Source organism: Erinaceus europaeus, chromosome 14, assembly GCF_950295315.1.
Source record: "Erinaceus europaeus chromosome 14, mEriEur2.1, whole genome shotgun sequence".
Lineage (NCBI taxonomy): Eukaryota > Metazoa > Chordata > Mammalia > Eulipotyphla > Erinaceidae > Erinaceus > Erinaceus europaeus.
In genome coordinates this window covers 46,946,144-46,970,324 of record NC_080175.1, presented here as the reverse complement: position 1 = coordinate 46,970,324, position 24,181 = coordinate 46,946,144, and the positions used below count along the sequence as shown (strand labels likewise).

Genomic DNA, 24,181 nt, shown 5'->3' with positions numbered 1-24,181 from the left:
GTTTTTTCTTTATTCTTTTCAGAACACCTCCTGGGAGCTGGGACCTGGCTCAGGGCTACAGAAACAGCCTCCACTCCAGCCTCCCTGGCCTGGCCTCCATTCCCAAGAAAGAGCAAATTCCAGGGGGCTTGGTGGTGGCACACTGGGTAGAGCACACAACACACACATTACCATGTCCAAAGACCTGGATTCAAGCTCCCAGTCGTCACCTGCTGGGGGGACCCTTCATGAGCAGTGAAGCAGGGCTGCAGGTATCTCTCCTCTCTTCCTTTCTATCTCTCCCTTCCCTCTTATCTTCTCTGTCTCTATCAATGAAAGAAAGAAAAAAGTGGGGGGCAGGATTTAAATGGCTACCAGAGGTAGTATATTCATCATATAGGCACCAAGCCCCAGTGATAACGCTGATGCAATGGAAAAAGGAAAGAAGGAAGGAAGGAAGGAAGGAAGGAAGGAAGGAAGGAAGGAAGGAAGGAAGGGAGGGAGGGAGGAAGGGAATTCCACATTAGTTCTTCATTAATGCAAAGCTACACATAATTCCTGGGAGCTCAGATATCACCTCCTCTCCTTCCCCACAAATGGCTGCTCCATCCTTAGGGTGCCCAGCACCCACTTTGAAATCAGATTACAGGAAAGAAGGAGAGCAGGGGACCCAGAGGCTGCGTGGGCAGTGGTCCTTCCCAGCAGCTCTGGCACCTTCTGAAGGCCCCCTGATGACCAGAGGCCCAGTTAGACCTCCCAGAATCTACCCTCATTCTCAGGATATGGAATGAAAACCAGACATACTCCCCACCAGGCTCAAGTGGAAAGGACCAGAACCCCAGGGGAAGAAAGGACTGGGCCATTGCCTAGCTGGCATTTTGACTATATGCCCTCAGGGGACCCATGTGTCTGAGGAAGGGGAAGGCACCCCTCCAAGCTAGGCCACACCCCCCACATCTGGGACTTCCAGTGCAGATTCAGGCCCAGAGGTCTCAGAAATCTCCCTCTGGAGTCTAAGTGATGGTCTCCACCCTCCCATCTTCCTCTGTAATGTTCCACTACCATCCCTTCCCCCTCCTCCGCCTTTTCTCCCATCCCTATTCTGGGCCCCATTTCCTTGTGGATCTGGGGGGAGGGAGCCTCCAGCATGGAGGGGTGGGAGAACACCAGCCAGAAGAAGGCAGCTCGCTCCTCCCAGCCAAGGACTACATTCTCTAGGAACAAACAGACTGTGGGGGTGGGGAGCAGGGTGGGGAGGGGAAAGCCAGCTCCAGCCTTGGAACACTGGGAGGACAGCCCTGGGTAGGGGGGCTGCCCCTAGTTGGGGAGCATGCCAGAAAGAAAGGGATCCCAGTGGAGGCCGTAGGTGGGGGGAGGGCTGATAAAGTTCTCCCTGGACTCAGGTCCTAAGAGTTTATTGAGCAGCTACTATGTGGGGGCTGGAAAAATGGTTCAAGAGAAGATGGTAGGGTGTCAGCCAGCCACTGATGTTGCACCCCACCCACTACTGCCACCGGGGGGCATCTAAGAGGCAGAGTGTGGGCTGGCAGCTCCCCAGAGTTGGGGTGGAAATCTTGCACCAGACTTTGTTGCTCAGCCAAGTCCTAGTGCCCAGGGACCCAGCTCCGCCCCCAGCCAGGTTCTGTGCAGCTGCAGCTCAGGTCTGTAATCAAATCACCATAATGTAATCAAACAACCACTTGACAGTTTGAAGGACAGGCTGTGGTTTTCCAGAGGAAAAGAAATTACACCTGGAGAAAAAAAAAAAAAGCAAAAACAAAGAAATTACACCTGGAAATGCCACTCAGACCATGTCTGAGCTTTCAGCCTGCACATATTCCCTGAGAACTTTGAACTTTCCTTAAAAAGGAAGCCTGCCAGCAATAGAAGAGGGTTCCTTCCCCACACATACACACACAACTTCTCCAACATTTCTTGTTACTTTCCTTTCTAATGTATGACATTCTCACAGGAGCTAAGTGATATCTCTTGTTTTTATTTGCATTCTTCTGACAATGACTTGGGGCATTTTTTTTTCATAATCTGTGTGACTTTGGGGAATCTTCTTTGGCATCTGTCCTCTCCCCATTTTAGGATGGGTCATTTGTTGTTGCTGCTGCTGAGTTTGGTGAGCTATTTATATATTTTAGTTATTAGCCTTTTGTCTGATATGTGGCATGTAAAGATCTTCCATCTATCCAAAGAGATCTCCATACACCTATATTCACAGGAGTATAATTTTTAATGCCCCGAACTTGGAAGAAACCTAGGCATCCGATGAAAAATGAGTAGCTAGAAAGCTGGGGTGTATATCCACAATGGAATACTACTCAGCTATAAGTAATGATGAAATCACCTTCTTCACCTCATCTGGGATGGAGCTTGAAGGAATCATGTTAAGTTAGATAAGTGAGAAAGAGAAGCATGCGTATGGGATGATCTCACTGGTGGACAGAAGTTGAGAAATAAGAACAGAAGAGAAAGCACAAAATAAAACTTGGATTGTGTTTGGTGTATTCAGCCAAAATAAAGGACTTTGGAAGTAAAGTAAAGGAAGGGGGGATTTTAGGTGCAGGTGCATGATGGTGGAGGAGGACTTAGACTGGGTTAAGAGTGCTTGAAGACACCTATCATAGTCAAATGAGAAATTTTACCCAGTGTCAACAATTGTACTTACTGTAAGCCATGAAACCCCCCCCCATAAAAAGGAATAAAAATGAAGCACTTGGTGATGTTACAGGTAGCAGTATAGAAGTGGAGGTCTGTTGTGGAAGGTAGTATGAATGGAAGGCTGAGACAAGCACAGGGGCAGGGAGCTGGTGATGGCTGCAGGTGGCACACATCTCTTGGAAAACCTCAGCTCACAGAGCTGCCACTGAATCACCTCTCAGCTGCTGAGATGTGACCCATCCAGCCTTCACTTCTCTAGCAATACAACAGGACCTGAGGAGCCTGCTGAGGGTCCACAGTGAAAGTTCAGTGGGGGCATATCAAGGCAGTTCATGGAGACCTGAGGGGTGACTGGCTCTGCAGGGTTGGGGACAGAGGGACAGAGCACCCCTTGAGAATGGCATTGCCAGCCCTTCAGTGAGGATGGGTACGGGGAGCCAGAAGCCTGTCTGCCAGCTTTGGAGTGATGGTGGGGGTCCCTCCCCAAGGAATCAGGTGCCAGGAGTGGCTCTTCCAAGTCCTTTGCAGGGGGGAACAGGGCTTGAGTAAGAAAGAGGTGAACCCCTCCATGACCATGATGGATCAGAACATTAAGGTAAAAGGATGCAGGCTGACCAAATACTTTAGGGTCTATTTAATAGCTAATCACTGAACTTGGAGTAGACCCAATTACAGGCTGTCATGGGGGGCCTGGCGGAATAGCTTACCTAGGCAGTGCACTGTTTGGCCATGTACAGGACCCAGGTTCCAGCTCAGCCCCCACCACACTGGAGGAAGCTATGGTTCTGGGGGACTTTCCCCTCCTCCTCCTCCTCCTCTCCCTCCTCCTCCTCCTCCTCCTCCTTCTCTCTCCCTCTCTTCCTCTCTCTCTCTCTGTCTCTCTATCTCTCACCTCTCTCTCCCTCTGTTTTTATTATTTTTTTTCTCTTGTTGCCCTTGTTGTCTTTTTATTGTTGCTGTAGTTGTTGTTGTTACTGATGTCGTTGTTGTTGGATAGGACAGAGAGAAATAGAGTGAGATGGGGAAGACAGAGAGGGGGAGAGAAAGATAGACACCTGCATACCTGCTTCACCACCACCTGTGAAGCAACTCCCCTGCAGGTGGGGAGCCGGGGGCTCAACCTGGGATCCTTACGCCAATCCTTGTGCTTTGAGCCATGTGAGCTTAACCCACTGCGCTACCGCCTGACTCCCTCTGCCTCTGTTTTTAAAAACAATAAAAGTGACTGTGGGAAGTAGGTGACAGACAGCTCACCCAGTGGAGCACACACTTCACTAGGTGCAAGGATCCAGGTTCGAGCCCACAGTCTCCACATGGGAGAATGACACAAAGGGGAAGCTTTATGAGTGGGAGAGCAGTGCTGTGGTGTTTCTCCTCCTTCTCCCTGCTGCTCTCCCTTTCTGTCCTTCATCCTCTATCTGGAAGAGGAAAAAAAAGTCTACCAAGTATAGTGGAATCATGCAGGCACTAAGCCCTCAGCAAAGCCCTGGTAGCAGAAAGAAAAGCATTTTAATAACACTCCATGGGAACAATAAAACAGGGTCGGATGGTGATGCACCTGATTAAGCACACACATTACCATGTGCAAGGCCCAAGATTCAAGCCCCCAGTCCCCACCTGTAGGGAGGAAGATTTATTAACGGTGAAGCAGGGCTGTAGGGTTCTGTCTCTCCCTATCTCCCCCTCCCCTCCCAATTTCTCTCTGTCCTATCAAATAAAAGAAAGAAAAAAGAAACAAAGTGGGGAGTCAGCTGTAGTGCAGCAGGTTAAGCACATGTGGTGCAAAGCACAAGGACCAGAGTAAGGATCCCGGTTCGAGCCCCCGGCTCCCCACCTGCAGGGGAGTCGCTTTACAAGCGGTGAAACAGGTCTACAGGTGCCTATCTTTCTCTCCCTCTCTCTATCTTCCCCTCCTCTCTCCATTTCTCTCTGTCCAATCCAACAATTACAACATTAATAACAACAATAACTACAACAACAATAAAAAAACAAGGGCAACAAAATGGAAAATAAATAAATAAACAAATATTTTTTTTAAAAAAGAGAAAAAAACAAAGTGAAGGTTCAATCCCCCTGCACCAACATAAGCCAGAGCTGAGCAGTACTCTGGTAGGAAAAGAAGAAAAGAAGAGAAAAGAAAAGAAAAGAGAAGAAAAGAAAAGAAAAAAAAGAAAAGGGAAGAAAAGAAAAGGAAAGAAAGGTAAAGTAAAAGCTAAGTGGTCACTGGGAGCAGTGGATTCATTGAGCAAGCACCAAGCCCCATAGATAACCCTGGTGGCAATAAAAAGATGAAAGGAGGGAGGGAAAAGGCAAAGGAGGAAGAAATGGAGGGAGGGAGAAGACAGAATGGAAAATACCTTCCTCCCAGTATCTCCAGTGAAAAGTCCTAATGATGAGAATGGGAACACTGAAAGTGTGACAACAGTGACAGCATAGGGACAGGTACGTCAGTGGCCATGGCTCTTGCCTGCATGAGAGCTGGTCTGGGCTCCTGGAGCAGCTGGGTTGCCTGCCCTGCCCTGGAAACCCCACAAATGGAGGGCCTACTAGGGAGGGATGGGGGCCAGCCTTAGGGACAGGGCTCAGGCAGCCTGGGTCCCAGGGATAAGGTAACCTGGCTTAGGCCAGGGGCACATCTGTGTACCCAGTATGGGGGCAAAGCCCACAGGCCACAAAAAAAGGCATTCGCTCGCCCTGGAGCCCCGCTGCCCTTCCACCTGGCTGTGCATCCTCCTTCCAGGGACAGAGGCCTGGCAGGAGGGGCAAGAGGCAGATGGCTGGGAGGGTGGAGATGGAGGGCAGGCTCACCTGAAAGAAAGGGCCACTTGCCATTCTTCCTTCTCACTCCCCTCACCAACCAGGCCCCTGGAGCACAGAGCTGGGACCCCTGAGAAGAGCAAGACAGGTGGCACCCAGGCCCCTAGCAAACTTGAGAGGAAGCAGAAGCCTGGAAATTTGCATTTCCTCCCTGCCATGGCTCTAAATGACAACTCTACACTCATACCTGAATGGACAACACCACACAGTTTATTCCAGAATGTCAGAGGCACAGCTGGCTGCTTTGGCACTGGCTTGGCCTGTGAGTTTTGGAGAAAAAAAACAAATTGTCCCAGAATTCCAGTCATTTCATAGCACATTTGCCAGGAGACCAGTGGTGGGGACCTCCTAGCTGTGACTTCCTAGCCCTACCAGAGCTCCCTGCAACTATATCAGCTACTGGCTCCTGGCTCAGAGCACCCTCCAATTTTCTTTTCTTCTCTTTTTTTAATTTGACAAAAACAGAAAGGATTTGAGAGGGGAGAGACAGGGAGGGAGAGAGGGAAAAGGAGAAAGAGACACCTGTAGCCCTGCTTCACCATTTGCAGAAGCTTCCCCCTGCAGGGGGTGACCTGGGCTGTGAATCCATGTCCCACACATGGTCACTTGTACACTTTAAACAGTTGTGCCACCCCTGCCCCATAGTGCACTCTTCAAAAGTGAGTTGGATGCATTTCAGACAGTCAGTCACACAGCGCTTATAGCAGCCTGAAAAGTTCCACTTTTCATTCCTTTTTTTCCACCACTCCTGGTAGGTGTTTTTTGTTGTTTAGTTTTTTTGTTTTGATTTTTGGTTTTTTGTTTGTTTGGTTGGTTTGGTTTGGTTTTCCTCCAAAGCAGAAGAGGAGAACCCAGCCCACAGGCCACACACAGCCCTTGAAATAATTTGTTCTGACCCTACCAAGGTGACCAAAGCTTTTCTCTTAGCAAGATTAAGTACAGATTTTTAAGCTGACAATTTGGGGGGGGCTTTATTATTTGTTTATTTTGGATAGAGATAACAAAATTTAGAGGGAAGGGGGAGAGAGAGGAGAGAGAGACACCTGAACTCCTGCTTCACTGTTCATGAAATTCTCTCTCTCTCTCTCTCTCTCTCTCACACACACACACACACACACACACACACACACACGGGGGGGGGGGGACCAGGGGCTTGGATCCAGATCCTTACATGTGCTAACATGTACACTCTACCAGATGTACCACTGCATGGCCCATAAATTGGTAATTTTGTATGGTCCATGAATGATGTTATAAATATCCAAATAGTCCTTGGCAGAAAAGAAGATTCCCACCCCTGCTCCAGATAAAGGCCAAGAGACAGAAAGGAGAGACACTACAACACAGTTCCAGTTCTCATGACACTGCCCACCTGCAGATGCTCCCCAGTGCGTGAACCCAGGTCCTTGCAATTGGCTGATGTGTGCTCTACTGGGTGAGCCTCCTGCCACAGCATACTCTCCCCTTTCGCCTCCATGCTATTTTCCCTTCCTCCCATCAGCTTCACTCCTCCCACTCTCCACCTTGGCCTGCTGATCTTTGGAGCTCCTCACCCCCACCCCTGGCCTTACAGGGCTCTCTGGCCCCATGTGGAGCCTGGGATAAATGTATATGCCCCAAAGCAGGGACAAGGCCCCTTAGCCACCCCTCAGAAGAGCCTCAGGGGTCAAATAAGCATCCCCACCAAACCTTCCAGGCAGAGCCCATGCCCTCTTCTCTGCTGTCCTAACCCCAGGGGTGGGGTTACAGACAGAAGATTGGTGCCCTAAGCAAAGGGATAGCCTGTTGCTATGCTTCACATTGGTTTGGTCTCACCGCGCCCCCCCACCCCCCACCCCTCCCCCACCCCCCACCCCTCCCCCACCCCCACCCCACCCCCCGCCTCTGGGAGATGGTGGTTTAGCCCCTGTTAGTTTCGCTGGCCCCCTTCTCCCCGCCCCCAAAACCCTACGGACTTCCAGAGTTCTTGCCGCAGCCGCTGGAAGAGAAAGATCTGTGTGGTGATTAGTTTAGGTTAGTTTTTGAATTGTTGTTCGTGAATAAAGAAATACAGCTTCTCTGCCCAGCCGTGTGTCCTCGAGTCTCTGTCTACTGCCCCGAAGCTAGCCCAGCCTGCTGGAGCCCCGAACTTTAACGACAATAGCCCCCTGATTGGAACTGAAGAAGGGGAGGCAGGAAGACCAGGCTTCCAGTGGATGTCTTCTCTGAGATGGGCCAGCAGGAGACTTGGCAGGGGGGGTGGGGACACAATGACAGGTGGCCTGTCCCGAGATCAAGCCCTTGTATGGGTTCCATGGACCTTGTATGGGTTCCATAGACCTCCTGAGCAGAACTAGATGTCACCGGCTTCCTTGCCTCCTCAGATGCTCTCTGAAACAGGCCTTGGTGCTAGGGAACCTTGGGTATCAGGGTATTCTGGCCTGGTCCTTCCCGATCTGGCTCAAGTGTGTCCACACATGCTGGACACTGACTGGCTCAGAGCTGCCCACATGCTGACTAGCTCTGGGGTGTCCACACACTGGCTCTGGGGGTGTCCACACTCTGGCTCAGAGTATCCATACAGTGGCTCATAGGTGCTCACACATACTGGACGTTGGCTCAGGCATCCTCACCTGGCTCAGGGGTACCCTCCAAGTTCCCTGTGGGGAGCTGCTACAGTCCTTGCTTTAGGCCTTAGAGACTTTGAAAGGGCTTTCGGGCCAGCATCAGGCCCCTAGGACAGCAGCAGGTTTTCTGGCTCAGGCACACCCTTGGGGTTCCTTGGTGGCCCTCTTCCCCAGGCCTGGTGCTCTGTGTCTGAAATATTCCTGGTGGTCTCCACAGAAGGGAGAGGAGAGGACAAAGTAAGCCACCTCTCCATCCTCGGGCCCCCACCTGTCAGTGACAAGTGTGAGCAGGGCCACAGGCTGTGGTGGTCAGGGATATACCCAATGTCCGTGAAGGGTGGTGATGAGGAAAGCCAGGGAAGGCTTCCAGAGCAAGAGGGACAGTGCACCTGGCTGGAACCTGCCTACTGACTGGGAGCCACCCTAATCCTACCTGTACCCTGAGGAGGGTGGTGGGCTGCTATCCCAGGAGTGGACACACATCCAGGATCATGCAGCTCACGGGAGAAAGGGCTTGTGGGTGCCCATGCCCATCAGAGCCAGACTACAGAGCAGCCTTCTCTTCTTTTTTTTTAATAGTTATTTATTCGCTTTTGTTGCCCTTGTTGTTTTATTGTTGTAGTTATTATTGTTGTTGATGATGATGCCACCATTGTTGGATAGGACAGAGAGAAATGGAGCCCCCACATCCAACCAGTATAAACAGAGCCATGACAGCAAGTCACTGGGCGGAGAGCAGAACCCCCAGCTTTCACTCCAGTTGGGGGCCCCAACACCAGGGCACACTGGCTGCCACAGGTGTTGGGAAGTTGCCTTCAAGGAGCAATACAGCTACAGGGATACGCCACCTACACAAAATAGGCTCCCATACAGCCCACTCTCAGTGGGCAGACACTACCCGGGAGACCCCCAGTAACCAGGGGCAGCTCCCCTCCCTCCCATACCTCCACTAGTCCCTACCCCGTCATTGGCCTCTTCTGCTTTGCAAGGATGCTGCGTGTACTCACTCATGCGTGTCAAGTCCTCCTTCCTTTCCTTCAATGAGGACTTTGCCAAGAATTTAAAATTCCTGAATGATCTCAGTCTTGCAAAGATTGCTTTCTTAAAACTGTTAGGCCCTAATCCTAATATGTCTCCTCTTTATCACAGAACCAGGTCACACCGCCTTGCCACAGCCAGGATACTGGAGTGGCAAGGGAAACAGAGAAGACTGGGGCAGTGGCCACTCAGTTCATGGGGTTCCAGAACCATCTCCTTTCTGGAAGTTGGGGAGGTCTGGAGGTGTGAGATCACTGGGCATCTCCTCCCGGCCCTCCTGCTGGCTCTTGACTGGTTTCTAAGAGGACACAGATTCCACCACTTGAAGGGACCAGACCTGGGTGCAGAGCAGCCACCACCACCCAGATGCTAGGCCCTTCCTGCCCTCCTCGTGGGAAGCTGCAACTTGAGAAAATGACAACCAGCCCTCATGCATCCCTGTGATCCTTATGAAGTGCCTACTGTGTGCAGTGGTGCCATCCCCCACAGCTGTTGGAAGTGGAAATGACAGGTATTCTCTGAGATCCATGGGAGCTTCCTGAGATGAGGGTGTGACTCCAGGGACAAGGCCCTCCTTCTTCTAGAAGTTCTGAGCCTGTATCTGTCAGCACTCCCCCCCCCCACACACACACACAGTGGGAACTGGGGACTTGAACCCTGGTCCATGAGCATGCTGGTGTGTGTGCTCTACCAGGTGAACCACCGCCTGGCCCCCTAGGGAGGTGGCCTGCTCTGGCATGTGCTAGGCTCCTGGTCTCAATCATACTGGCATCTCTCAGTCTCTATCTCTGTCTATCTCGAAAAAAAAAAAACTTAAGAGCAGTGAAGCCCTGGTAATGGGGAAAAAAAAAAAGCATCAGAGCCAAAGAATCCAGATTGAGAAGTCCTGGGGAATCTGGGGGAGTTTCTAGCCCAGAAGGTGTAAGGGCCTCCCATATGTCCCAGGGCACAGCCTTCTGCCCCTCCTATGCAGAACACTATTCCCTGACTGACATTAGCACCCTGAGTCTAGTCCCCCACCCAGCAAGTGAGGGCTGGCCACCTATTGTGTACTGGGCAGGGTCTCAGGCCCCCAGGGCACCAGGCAGTTGACACTTCTCCCATAGCACCCCTCTGAAACCCCTTTGAATAGGCACTAATCCAGCCCTGGATGGGGATGGGGAAACACCAGCAGGGGAAACTTGAAAGATAGGGTGTCATGAGGAGAGTGTTACTAACATGAGCCAAGCACCTGCTGGCGGCCCAGTCAGGAGCAAGTGAATGGGTCCCACAACCCCACTAGATGAATTGTGGGTTGCAGTCCAGGCTGGATGGCTAGCTCTGGGAGCCCAGGGCATGTGGCTGTATACTGACCTGCCAGCAGAGAAAGACACAGCGCTTTCACAAGCTAAATATAAATCCTATTGATCCATCTGCCATCTTGAATTATCTGTTCCACTCCTCTTTTTCCATCAGCATCGATAATCATGGGCTGCCGGCTACCTCCAGAGCCTCCATAGGCTCTGGGAGTGAGGCTGGCCTCAGGGTCACACACCCAGAGGCATGTCAAGCAGTCTTTCAGAATGGTCTAGCACCTTCTAGAACAGTCCAGAGACTTCCTGCCAAATTTTCCTTCCTTCTGCTGCACCTAACTCCAAGCCCAGCAAAAGGTAGGAGGAAGGCTAAAGTCAGACCAGAGACACCCCCCCATTCTGGCCTCTGGCAGCCACCCCCCTGTTCCAGGGACCTGCTGGCTCACCATAATCACAGGATTAGGCATGGAGAGGAAGCTCACATGGTCCAGTGCACAGCCTGCAGGGCATGCCTGGTTGTGCCAGCCTGAGCTTCCTCCCTGGTTGTGCCTGTGCCTGCTTCCTCCCTGACCAGCAACTGTGATGGCTTTTTCTACAGCTCCATGGGGCCCCCTAGAAGCACCCCCACCCCAAGCCAGGGTCTTCTTCATGCCCCCCCCCATACAGACAAGCTGTGCTGCCTGAAACTGAAGGCACAGCACACAGACACCTGCCAGGCTACTATCTGGGGTGCAACCTGGCAGGGGCATGAGGCCATGCCCCCTCCATGCCAGCTATCAGAGTACCCACAAATACAGATGGGGTGTCCTATATGTCCAAGGGTCTCTGCCTTGGAAGTGTGTGCAGACTGACAGAGACAGGTATGTGGAACACATACTGCCCCCTGAGCTGTCATCTGCCCCCATCAGTATTTATTACACCTTTCTGTGAAGTTGGGGTCCTAATAGGCCCACAGGAAGCATGAAATGAGCCCCAAGGGTGCCATTGCTACAGTGTGTGTGTGTGTGTGTGTGTGTGTGTGTGTGTGTGTGTGTGTTCCAAAGCCATGCACCCAGGAAAACATGGCCATAGATGAACACTGGTCTTGTGTCCCCCCCACCTTTCAAGGAAGGCTCCAGATCATGCATTTCCACCTGAGCTGTCCACTAACTAGTCAGCAGCCCCAGAAAAAATGGGGTCAGCTCTGGCCTCAGCCTGGAGGACTTCATAAGGAGACCCCAAGGCTTGTGGGTTCATTCACCTCAAATGTTTCTTCCAGAAACACCTGCCCATAAGCCATGGGAGCACAGACTGACCAAATAGACAGTGTCAATGTCCAAGGCCACCTTCAGAGAACAGAGCCGGGGCAGCAGTGAGACGCTCGCTGGCCCTGGTGCTTGCTCTCCAATGTCACTCCTTCATTCACTGTCACTCGATCTGCCCCAGAAGTAGGGCTAATTCTGCTTTCCCAGGGTATAGAATAGCTTCACCCCTACACTCAGTGGAAGGCAGACTCCCACCCATCAAGATGGCTTCAGGAACTGACACAGAACCAGCCAGCCACTGTCAAACTGCAAGGAGACAGGACAAACAACAGTCCCTTCTATCACCTGGTGCTTTCTGTCACACAGGCTGGACAAGCATTGGGGGTGGGAGGCTGCTCTGATCAGAGAAGAGGTCTCTGAGAAGGATGGCCTGAGGGTCATCTGGCTTGGCCTGTGAGTTTTGGAGAAAAAAACAAACTTCCCCAGAATTCCAGTCATTTCATAGCACATTTGCCCTCTCCATTCACCCTTTGCCTCTTCCCTACCCTCACTGCTGGTTGTCCTCTGTCCCAAGTACCCTGCAGAAACCCACCATCAGACAGCAGCTTGGGCACCTGTTACCAGACCACAGGTGTGGGAACATGTTGGGGTGATGGCCTGCACACCGTGGCCAGGAATGAACAAGTGACAGACGAGGAAGCCAGCACTGCAGAAGCTCAGTGCGTGCGCATGCACATACACACACAACTCTGCCTGCCTGCCAAGGTCCAGGAGTGATGTATTCTATTCTCCAGCTATAATTATTTTCAAGTGGGAGATGGAGTCTATCTCCAGGGCCTTGCAGGCGTCATATGAGAAGATGCCACCCAAGGGTCCTGCAGATTCCCAGGGCAGCCCTGCTCTGTCCTCCCTATGGAACACAAATGGAGTCTCCCACAACAAGGCAGAAAGCCAAGCCCAGGCATCCAGGGCTCAGCAAGACCCCAGGCTGTGTACCCAGCCTTACACCCAGCAACCAAGCAGGCAGGTAACCATGGCAACTCAGGGAAATTTGAAAAAAAAAAAAAAAGAAGAAGAAGTTTGTGAGTTGTTGAGTTGTAACACCACTGCTCCTCTGAGTCCATGGGGCCCGAGGGCTGCTATCATGGGATCACAGGGGTGTGTGCCCAGCACCACTGTCCCATCGCTGACTCCTCTAAGGGGCAGGCAGTGCCACCAAACAGTGCCTCTGGACTGTGTCACAAGTCCAGGGTGTGTCCTAGAGACTGGCTGTCCTGTGGAGGGGGAGGGGGTTCCTCAAGCCAGTGCATCCCAAAGTCTGAGATTACTGTCCCCTGTTAAACCCAAGACCTGGGGAATCCCATGCCAAATCCTAAGACCTGGGGACCCCATGCCAAATTCCAAGTTGTCATTCAGACAGCTTCCAAGTGAGGACTGAAGGAAAGAGAGCCCTAATAGGTCTCCACACTCTCGCTCAAATCAACTACACAAGAGGACACAAGTGCACATACGAGGGACTCCCCTGGCAGCATGGTAGCCTTGGAAAGAGTGACCCAGGTGACCTGAGAAGAGGCCTGGGGCCTGTTGGGGTCCCATTTCATCTCATATAATCCTTGGAAGTTGGCTTTCACAAATGGGATGCCCACTGGGCATGTGTGGGCTACACACCTGCTCCCTGCCTAGCTCACTGTGCCGGGTGGTGTGGGGGGCAGGGCTGCACAATGGGCCCTGCAGTGCCTGAGACCAGGCTATGTGCAGAGTCCCCACAGAACAATGCTGGGCAGGGTCTGTCACAGACAGGCTGCCCACCGCCAGGCTCCATGTCACAGCTGTGGTACCAAAGAGCCAGACATATGACTGGCAAAGAAAGACGCTTGTTTTTTTTTTTTTTTCCCCAAAGGAAGAAAGTCCTAAATGGCCCTTGCAGTCCACACATAATTATAGTATCCAAGTTTGCAAAGGGCCTGGCAAGCTGGCTAGCCCAGCCCCACAGGGCCTAGAGGATCTCCTGCAGGCTGGAAAAGCAGACCCTGTGGGGAGGTGGGTGGGGGTGGGCTAGGAGGTGAGTAGCGCAGGTGCTAAGGAGCAGTTCTAGGAAGGACAGGACTCCCACATGGGATCACAGCACCAATTAGCCAGTGGGAGGGCCAGGGAGCACTTGGCTTCTCCTGCCACAAAGACCACATTTCCCTGAGCAAATGGCCAAGAGGAGCAGGACAGGTAGAGAAGGGCACATGCAGGGCTTGCCTGAGGCCCGGCACTGGCCCTGGCAGCTTTCAGGAGGCCATGTGGGTTTAAAGACAGGAGCTGGTGTACACATGAGGGATGAGCACACACCCAGGCACACACGTGCATACATACCCAGGCTCCCTCCATGCACACACAGGTGTTATATAGGTGCAGACCTCCCTGCATAGAGACATTTAGCAGGCAGGCATCTAGCATGTGTGTGTGCATCTGTGAATGCAGGATCAGATTATGCACAGCTCCATGAATACACCACGTGTGTGTGGGCACACCTCCATGTGTGTTCGTTCATGCATGAAGCATACCTCATGAACACAGAATGCACCTCTCTGTGCACACACACATGGTGATGGGGGTGACTTCAGCATAGATGGCAGACGTTGAGCACAGACCTGATGGCTAGGGTCTGGCACATAGGTGAATAGCAGCTTTTCTGGGTCTTTCTGTTCTTCTAGGTTCTAGAATCTTCTATAAAACTCCCAAGACTTCCACTAGTCAGAGCAGTAATGAATATATATATATGCCAAGTGCATCATGATGCCCTCCTTAATAAATAGGGATAGGGAAGGAAAACATAAAGTGAAATGGGGAATGGGAGTGGTATATTGCACCAAAGCAAAGGACTCTGGGGAAGAAGTGGCAGGGAGGGACCAAAGGGAACTGTGGGATCCTGGTACATAATGAAATTATACCCATGTGTCAGTGAAAGCACTGTAAAGAATCACCCCCACATCCAAAAATAAATAAATAACCCTTGCCTTTTTTTCCTGCTGAGAGTATGGCCTGACTTTAAATTATTAATTTTTTAAATGTGTGTTTACTTATTTATTTATTTATTTTATTTAGCAGAGTATTACTCAGCTCTGACTATGGTAGTGCTAGGGACTGAAACTGAGACCCTGGAGCCTCAGGCATGACAGTCTATTTGTATGACCACTATGCTGTCTCTCGCACTGTTTATTCTGTGAACAAAGAAGTTGTGACAGAAGGGGGAGATAGAGACACCTGCAGCCCTACTTCATAGCTCCATAAGTTTCCCTCTGCAGGTACGGATCAGGGTCTAGAACCCTGATCCTTGCACACTATAATGTGAACTCAACTAGGCACATCACTACCCAGCACCCAAATAATTACTTCTTAAATAAACTTGACAGCATCTGCTTTGCTCTTGATTTTCAGTGGGCAATAGGCCCCCTTGAAGACCCAGCCTGTGTTAAGCCTGGAGGATCAGCCCTGGACTACACAATGAGAGTAGACAGGCCCAGAGAAGGAGTCCCTGTCACACAGCCCAGGGCAGATGACAGCCTCCAGATGACAGCAAAGTATATTGGGTACAGACTCACCCCTAGAGATGACATCGTTGCTCCCAAGGACCAGCCATTCTCACCTCCCTGCCTTTTGCAGAGCTCAGCTAGCTTCCGCTCCCTGAGCTCACCCCTGGCTAGAAGAAGAGACACTTTCCAGGAAAGGAGCACTGCACGTGCTCTTGCAGCATCTCAAGGCACCTCCCAGGGCAGGTTTCCCTCGCACTCAAGTGTTGCAGAAACTGCGACACAAGCTAATTGACTAAGTGCATTCCCCTTAAAAAAAAAAAAAGTGTGTTTTATAAACCAAGCCAGTCCATTGTGGTGTATTCTACCAAAATGAGGCAACTCATCTTTCTGTCCGTGATCCCAAACACAAAGCAGACCTCACTGTGTGTCCAATTATTACCAGCTCCCCTCCCTCAACTGTTAGGGTTCTTCATGGTTCTTATCAGTGACAAGGGATACACTCACACCCCATGTGTCCATGCCACTCAGACAGCCAGTGGAGTAAATGAGCTGAGAGAGAGAAGGAGACAGACTATGCTAGAGAGAGAAAGAGGGGAACCAAAAGGCTGTAGATTAAAAAACAGAAGCCATGATGGCTCAGAGAGACACCTACTTCAGAGAGGCAGCAAGCTCAGCTGTTTCGGCTGCCTGAATGTTTCATGAACCTGTGAAAATAGCACGCAGCTTCATGAAAGAAATGTGGAGGGACACTGCCACCCATCAAAAGAGATGTGGGTGTCAATCCACTATGTTTCTGGACCTGGGCCTGCAGCACAGGCCAGCTGAGGGCAGGGGTAGGAAGCTGTTCCATGTAGAGTGGGCAGGGCGGGCGGGGTGGATCTCAGGCTGTATGTTCCCTTTCACTCTTTTAAAAACATAAATAAATAAATAAATAAATAAATCCCTCCACACACGTCAGCTGCGTGTCAAGTTCCATTTGTCTTTCAAAGGGAGGCTCTGGCAAGAGTGTGGAAATATATAAACACAGGGAGACAAGCCACTGAAAACTGAAGGTGCAGGAGGCTGGGAGGCTGGGGGAGGCGGGCCTCCTGCAGCTGCTGAAAAACATCATTTCAATTTCCAGTCCGCTTCCAGGACTTCCCCAACACCCAGGCTGCTCCCGCCCACCCACCACCAGCCCTCGCTCTTGGGGTGGGACCTGAGGCTCCTTGGCTGAAGCATTCCTCCTACTGAATCCTCAGGCGTGCACCCAACAATACTGTGGACAGGTCCAGCATCCAGGGCCCTGTAGGCAGGTCTCCCCCTAACTGCCAGTCAGAACAAAGGGGACCCAGGCCAAGCTCGGGGTGCTGACACAGACCAGAGAAGTCTAAGCCACACCTGAGCTGGTCCTGACTGCCTAGGGGTCCAGACTGTAGTCAGAAATGGGGTGCCATTTTCTCTTGCCACTGCCATGCCTAGTTCACCCCCAGATGCCAAGACACCTCTCTCCCGTGAGCCCCTTGGCAAGCTGGAAGTTGACCGTATGCAGGAGGGAGACCACTATGGACTGGGACTCTAGACGCAGCCTTCCCATTCTAAACGGCAGGGGGCGCCCCAGCTCCAGAGGAGGGGGGCTCTGGAGCCCTCCCTTGTTCACAGCGGGGTGAGGGCAGCGCCCCCAGCGGCGCCCACACACAGCTGGGCTCGCAGGCCTGAGCCCCTGACTCTGTCCTTGGTGCTGCCCCGCTGCTGAGCACCCCACACCAGTGGCCCCGCCGCCTCTCCCCTCACTTTGCCCCCGCCAGGCCTGCAGACCGTCAGCTGCCGCCCCAGTGGTAGGGGAAGGGCTAGGAGGTCTGCAGAGTAGGGTGTGTAGACCCTGTGACAGTCTGCGGGGGCTTTCCTGGATTCCCGTTCCCCCGGGTAACCTGAAGACAACCCAGGGCCAGGGTGGATGCAGCAATCATCTCAGATCCCCCTTTCTTGCGGGGTGGGGGGAGGGTTCTGTTAGGAAATGAGGACTCTAGCCTGAAACCCCAGCTGTCCAGCGGAGCAAATGGCCTACACTGCCCCCTGGCTCCCTTCACTTCCCTCCAACTTCAACCCCTAGGGGTGTCCCACCTCGCCCACGCCTACACCCCAAAGGGAAAAAAATCTCCCAGCCAGAAACTGAGGGGTTAAGCCCCCGAAGGTGGCCTGGGATAGGCCCCATGCGGGGTTTCCACCAGACAGTGCTTTCCCGCAACTTTCCTCCACCCCCTACCCCTCCCAGGCTCTGGCTTTAATTAGTGTAATATCCCCACAAACAATGCAGCTAATAAAGACATCCCCGAATCTGCAGGTTCTGCCGCAATGTGTCTACTTCTGGGTCTTGGAATATATATATATTATATATATGTATGTATGCATTTTTGATGACCTGTGAAAGCTGGCTTCCGGGGAGAAGCCCTCCCGGTGGGCCACCCCGCTCCACCAGCCCCTTGACCACCCCAGCTCAGCGCCGCAGGATCCGAGGGCGCTCAGCCTTGCCAGGGTGTAAATACATGGAGGAGCAATTTCCCCCAAGAAGCTGAGGTGGGGGTGACCCCAAGGGAAGAACCCCTCTGTCCTCCACGGCGAGGTAGAGAGATATTCTTTTTCAAAACGACCATTAAAAAAAATTAATCCTGTTTTTCTCTAAAGCTGGAAACCTCCGTCTCTGCGGAACTCACTCCAGATCGCCGGGGGTGGGGTGGGAGCACTGGGGGGGGGGTTGAGCTCTAGAGCCCCGAAAACTTGAACCCCCCCACACCTCCATGGGGTCCTGAAGCCACCTGGGGATGGGATGGGACAGAGTCTGAATGTCCCTCCACACCAGCCCCGCATCCTTGGCCTGCAGTATGGGCCCCGCAGGCAAGAGGAGGCCTGCACCCAGGGAAGCCGCACCCCTGAGCCCGCTGCCCTCACGCGCAGCTGGCAGCCTTCTCCCAAGGGGTAGAGGTTCCGGGTCTCCAGGACAGAAAGTTTGGTCCAGGGATGCTCCTGGCTGCCCTGGCGTCGCTAGACCCCCGGGCGGCCGAGCTCAGGAGACGCTTCTGGCCCTGGCTCCCGTGGAGCTTCCTGGGCCGCTTGGGGAGCCCCATTCCGAGCCAGGGGGTCCCCGCGCGCTGCGCGCCCCCGCCTGACTGCCAGGTGCAGCGGCCCGGGGCCTCTGAGGAGCCCTTTCTTCTCACAACTCGTCGGGGTCACCAACTCCTCCCGGGAGTCCTGTTTCGTGGATCCCGGCGGGGCTCGGAGGCCTGAGCGCGGGAGGGGCTGAGCGAGGTCCCGGCAGAGTCGGGCGGCCTGGGCTGGAGCCCCGCGGGGCCGGGATCTCCGCGGCCTCCCCGCCGGAGCTTCCCTTAGCTGGGCATTGTGCCGCAGCCGCCGCCGCCACGCCGCGCGGGACTCCCCGAGCCTCAGCGGAGCGCGACCCCGGGGCCGCCCACCACCAGCCAGTCCCTGCGGCCCCGCTGCGCCACGTGCCCCGACTCCGAGCTGGGACCTCAGTGCCCGAATCCCGCGGCGGACCCGCGACCCCCGGGGCGCCACCCTCCCTCCTCTCTGGGCAGCGTCCTGCGCCCCTCCCGGACACCCTCCCGCCCAGCCCACTACCCCAGCACGATACTCACGGTCTCAACGTTCCCGGCGGCAGGTGCCAGAGGCCCGTCGGCCATGCCCCGGCTGCATCCCGGGGCCGCGGGGCCAAGCGGGGCGGGGGCGGCCGCGGCTCCGGCTCCGGCGACCACGCGATCGGATGGGCTGGGCACTGACCGGAGGGCGCCGCCGGCTAGCAGCAACCCCGCGTATCGTTGCCCACGCTCTCCTCAGCCGCCTGTGCCCAGAGCGCTCTCCTCGCCTGCTGCCTTCCGGCCTCCCTCCCTGGCTTGCTCTGGCTGCACTGCTGAGCGGGGACACGCGGCGGCGGCGGCGGCGGCGGCTCTACGCGTGGAGCGCGCAACGGCGGCGAGGGAGGGGGCTGGACGGCCTGCGGAGAGGGCCAGGACTCGATCCACTCAGGCCCGCGCACCCCAGGGAGGCCCCCACCCTCAGGCCCCGCCTCCCCTCCAGCCCTCACCAACTCCCACCCCCCACCAGCCCTGGGATGAGCCAGGGGGCTGTCAGCCCCAACCCCCAACTGGCCCTGTATACCCATAGAATGGGACACGGGAGGGACAGACCCCCCCCATTGGCCGCGAGTTCTCACCTCCACAACTCTGTGTGCTCTCACTGCCTTCCCAGGGGCTGCCTCCCTGGGACTGGGGTTGCGGGTAGGAAGGGGGCACAGCTTTGGACCCTGCACCTCAACAGAGAAGGTCTGGATGAGGGGAGGGGGTGTCTCCATTCTTGGAGGAGGGCCAGAAGGCAAAGATGAGAGCTCTGGACAGCAGTGAGTACACACACACTCACACACGCACTCACATTCTTACACACACGCTAACACATTCTCTCACATACACATACACACATACATAAGCACTCACACACATTCACACACATACACACACAGGCACATGGGCACATGGGCACCCTTGGAACATACAGCAACAAACCCAGGCCTGGTCCACACAGAACTGCAGCTCCCAGCAAAGGCTTCTTCTAAGAAAGAAGGCCAGTACGTGTCTGGCAGCCTGCATTTCTGGGGGGGGGGGGGAGGGGAAGGTTTACACCCACAGAGCCAAGCTACATCTGAAAACAAATGAAAGCCTGCCCCCAAGTTGCTTTCACTCAGGCTGCTGCTGGGGCACTGACTCCTTTCCCAGTGTCTGCTGGCCCAGCTTCTCCATGAAGTGAGGAAACAGGGCTTAAAGTATGAGACAGGCAGGGGCCAGGGAGCTTCTGAGGCCATGCGGAGGGTGGACACTAGCCAGGCCTCCTGCGTACACAGCTGCATTCCCTACAGCATCAGGATAGACAGCATTCAAAACAAGTGACTTCTGTCCACCTAAGAGCAGAATGCTCTGCCACCCCATCTACCCTGCCACCTTATCACATGCCTGGGCCATAGAGATAGTGTCCCCCAGTTTCAGGTGAGCTGCCCAGCTCTGCAACACCAGGGACAAAACTCCCTGCAACAGCTTAGTTGGTTGAGATTCTCAGGGCCCTGGATTTGAAGTGGTCTCTCGATATTCCAAAGACCCACTTCAATCTCTGTCTTCTGCTATCAGAAGGACCCCTCCACTTCATGCCACCCCCCACCCCACCCCCACCTATCCACCTGTTTTCTTCCAGGACACAGGCCTCTAGCCTCCCAGGAAAGGCACAGGTCCTTAGCAATCACCACTCTGCAGCCTTCCAGAAATGATCCCTGAAGACAACACCCAACAGTGTTCCCTCTCCACTAGACCCAGCCAGCACCCAGCAGGCCCACTCACACTCCCAGGGGACAGGTTTGGAGTTGGTATCTCTTGCAGGACCCCCTGGGCACCGGCTTCCCAGGGCTGGCCTGGTCACAGGCTCCTGAGTACTCCGTTTCCTGTCCAGATGCCAGACCTAACTGCAGGCATTAGGTCTGGCCCTAAACCCCTTCCCACCATGAGGGTTCTTCCCAGCCATCAGATTTGGCATGTGGGTGGGGAGTGAGAGCCTGGAGGGAACTGTAGGACTGGCCCTTGAGTGAGAGTGGGAAGAGACAGAAGGCTGAGCCTGGATGCGAGCCTATCAGCTAAGCAGGAGAGTTCAGCTGGTGTCTTCTGAAAGCCCCACCAGAACCACCAGATAAGATGCTGTGAAGACATGCCCCCCCTAAACCTGAACTGCTCAAGACAAGACATGTGTGCCCAAGACAGACCTGCTCAGACCACACCTCCGGGAGCTGAGCTCCATCCTTCCACTGTGGAGTCTTTGGCACAGGGCCTGGATGCTTAGGCTGCAGATCCTGGTCAGTGCCCACTCCAGATCACCTTGATATTGGGTGATAAAGGGGAGCCTGCACTCTGAAGAAGGCCCCTGCTCCACATCCTCCAGACAGGGTGTGTGGAGACTGTTCTGGTGAAAATCTGGGTCTGAGAAGCAGCTGGAGCCAGCCTCCCCACCACCAGGTGAGTAGAAGTGCACACCACTCCCCCTGGAGGCGCTGGGCAGCTCTGCAGGGCCCACCCCCACATAAGAGTGGGCACCCTGAGATCTGGGGATACCAAAAGACCCTTAGGGTGAAGGAGTGACTAGAACTTAGGAGGGGGTTAAGCTGAAGTGGTTGCTCTCACATCCCAAAGAGGGCAAGAGGAGCACACAGGAACCAAGAGGAGGAGCTATTTTAAGGAGAACATTCTGAGAACAAAAAAAAAAAGAGCCTGGGAAATTAAAAGCATGTGAGCAGAAACAAAAAGCCTCAACAGACAGGTTAGAAGATAGGAGTGAGAGAATGTTCCAGGGTGAAAAACAAAAAAGGCAAGCACTAGAAAAGCAAACAAGAAAGAAAGAACACTAGACACCCAGTTCTGAGGTCTGCCCCCTCCCTGGTAGCTAAGAGTCCAAAGGTATGTTTAAAAGCACACATCCTAGAAAGCTGCAGTGGCTTGGAAGGGGGCTCATTAATTATTTAACACAGGAAATCTTCCCAGAAATGACTTTTCATGTTTTCAGCATCCATCTGACCCACAACTAGGTGCAGGAGCCAAAGCACTAAGGACAAAGATAAGTCTCCAGACCCCATTTAAAAGAGCAGAACAGGGGGCCAGAGGCCAGACAGTGGTGCAACTGATGGAGTGCATACTCAAGGACCTGGGTTCAAGCCCCCATTCCCACCTACAGGGAGGAAGCTTCACTGGTAGTGAAGCAATGCTGCAGCTGTCTATCTTTCTCTATCTCCCCTCCCCCTCTCCATTAGCCACCAAACCTGAGATTAAAATACAGACAACTGTGCTCTCAAAAAAAAAAATCAGGGTCAACTAGGAATACCAAAGGAGACCACCTGGGACCACAACAAGACAAGACAAGAACGACTTCAGGAACCTACCAAATCACCAGTGAGTGCAAACACGGGTGGTTCATGGACAGAGAGGAGCCTAGGGAGAGATTAAGTGGCTGGTAACAGTCCGGCACTTTACCAATTGAGACACCACCTCCAGTCTGTTTCACCAACAAAAAGATGGCTGAAGAGAGGAGAGGACTCCCCTGAGACTCACCAAGTGCAACTCTAAATCTCCATTGCTACTGCCCTCAGAATCTGAAGCAGTGGCAGAGAAGCCCAATGCTGACAACAGGGGGCAGAGAACTAACCAAAAAACTCAGGAGAAGCTCTGTACCTCGGTGGCCTAGTGATGGGGCTGTGGAAGTCTCTTTGCATAACCACTGGATTATCTCTGCCCCACCCTGCTTTATCTTGGTCAGGAGTCAGTGATTAAGCTAAGAAGCCTACTTATAGTTTAAAAGCCCTCACGCTCCCATAGCCTACAGAGAAGAAAAAGAACAAAAGAGGCTTTTAAGCCACTGAGCTCTAACTCAGGGATTAAAATAATATAGAAACAACTGTCAATTTCCACAACTGTGAAGCCTTTAATTGCCTTACTTAGACACAAGTCAATCCAGGCAAAAGTGATCAGTAATTTGAAAAGTACTGAGAGAGGGACCACATAACATACTATTTAAAATGGTTAAACCAACAAGAAGAAATACTGGAGAAATGAACCAGGACAAGATTCCAGCTAAAAAAAACCCCAATGGTTGAAGTACAAAACAATTAGGTCAACATCCAAATGCTAGCTAAGGAAATAGTCACAGGAGTGAGTAAAGAGTTTGAAAGAAATGCAGAAACAACAAATGAGACCTTGGAAGAAAATACTGATTATCTCAAGGTTATTAGAGAACTGAAAGCTAAAATAGCTGAGCTAAAAACACAACTAGCTGAACAAGCTAAAACAGTATCAGAACAGGATAACAAAATAGATGAACTCCAGAAAACAGTAGAGGGCAGAGAGAATAGAATCAATGAGGCTGAAGACAGAATTAGCAAGATCGAGGACGAATTAGAGACAACTAAAAAAGAAGTAAGAGATCTCAAAAAGAGATTAAGAAATACTGAAAACAACAACAGAGACCTATGGGATGACTTTAAAAGAAATAATATAGGTATGATTTGCTAACCAGAGGAAGAAAGAGAGGGAAGGGAAGAAAGCATTCTTCAGGACATAATATCTGAGAACTTCTCTAGTCTAGACAACATCAAAGACATAAAGATTCAAGAAGTCCAGAGGTTCCCAAACAGAATTAACCCAGACTAAAAGACACCAAGACACATCTTACTTAGAATGGAAAGGAATAAGGATAAAGAAAGGATCCTGAAGGCTGCAAGAGAAAAACAAAGAATCACCTACAGAGGAAAACCCATAAGATGAGCAGCAGACTTCGCCACACAAACACTACAGGCCAGAAGAGAATGGCAAGATATCTATAAAATGCTCTATGAAAAGGCTTTCAACCAAGACTACTGTATCCTGCTAGACTGTCATTCAGACTAGATGGAGGCATCAAAACCTTCTCAGACAAGCAACAGTTGAAAGAATCAACTATCACCAAGCCTGCCCTGAAAGAAGTTCTGAAAGTTCTCCTATAGTCAGACCACTATAAATATGCCATATATGAACACTCTAAAACTCTACAAAAATGGCATTAAAATATCTTCAACCTTTGATATCAATAAATGTAAATGGCCTGAATTCACCTATTCAAAGGCACAGAGTAGGAAGATGGATCAGAAAACACAACCCAAAAATATGCTGTCTATAGGAAACCCACCTAACTCGACAAGACAAACACAGACCCAAAGGATGGAAAACTATCATACAGGCCAATGGCCCACAAAAAAGGGCAGGAACAGCTATTCTCATATCTGACATGACAGACTTTAAAATAAATAAAATTTTAAAAGATGGGGATGGACACTAATTAATGCTCAGAGGATCAGTCTACCAAGAGGACTTAACAATTATCAACATCTATGCACCCAATGAGAAGCCATCTAAATACATCAAACTTCGACTGAAAGAGCTACAGCAATATATTAACAGTAAGAC

The 24,181-nt window shown here is 52.3% G+C and overlaps 1 protein-coding gene across 4 annotated transcripts in view; it reads right to left on the bottom strand.

The window, feature by feature from the left end:
* The window catches only part of RBFOX3 (RNA binding fox-1 homolog 3), a 375,241-nt gene extending 354,096 nt beyond the window's left edge, over positions 1 to 21,145 (bottom strand). For 2 of the 4 annotated variants that reach the window (XM_060171872.1, XM_060171873.1), the window contains exon 1: positions 18,800 to 19,145. The gene's annotated coding sequence lies outside the window, so the exon portion shown is untranslated. Of the gene's footprint in view, positions 1 to 18,799; positions 19,146 to 20,958 lie in introns of those variants that run through there. The other 2 variants (XM_060171870.1, XM_060171869.1) reach the window with 2 other exon arrangements.
* Between the last annotated feature and the right edge of the window lie 3,036 nt (positions 21,146 to 24,181).